The sequence below is a fragment of the Nanorana parkeri genome, unplaced genomic scaffold (assembly GCF_000935625.1).
Source record: "Nanorana parkeri isolate BGI_ZX_2015 unplaced genomic scaffold, ASM93562v1 scaffold1647, whole genome shotgun sequence".
NCBI lineage: Eukaryota > Metazoa > Chordata > Amphibia > Anura > Dicroglossidae > Nanorana > Nanorana parkeri.
Window position 1 is genome coordinate 86,973 of NW_017307915.1, and position 239 is coordinate 87,211.

Here is a 239-nt window from a genome sequence, read left to right on the forward strand (position 1 = left end):
GGCCTCCAGTGTCCTTGTGGCAAATCCAGCCCTGCTTGGGGGTGGGGGGGGGGATTTGCAAAGTAAACAAGCAAAGACACAAACAGAGATCAGAGATACAATTTGCAAAGACTAACATTTTAGAAACGTCTCAAACTGGTTTCTGTGGAATATAATGAAAAAGCACAACTTCTGCTTGTTCAGACATTAACAATGTGTCAGGGAACCAGGGGTACCACCTCACCCCGGGGGGCCACCAG

General features: G+C 48.1%; 1 protein-coding gene across 1 annotated transcript in view; it reads left to right on the top strand.

Moving 5' to 3' along the window:
• The window catches only part of LOC108799164 (NACHT, LRR and PYD domains-containing protein 12-like), a 17,037-nt gene that overhangs the window by 16,213 nt on the left and 585 nt on the right, over nucleotides 1-239 (top strand). The gene's annotated exons all lie outside the window — the stretch shown is intronic.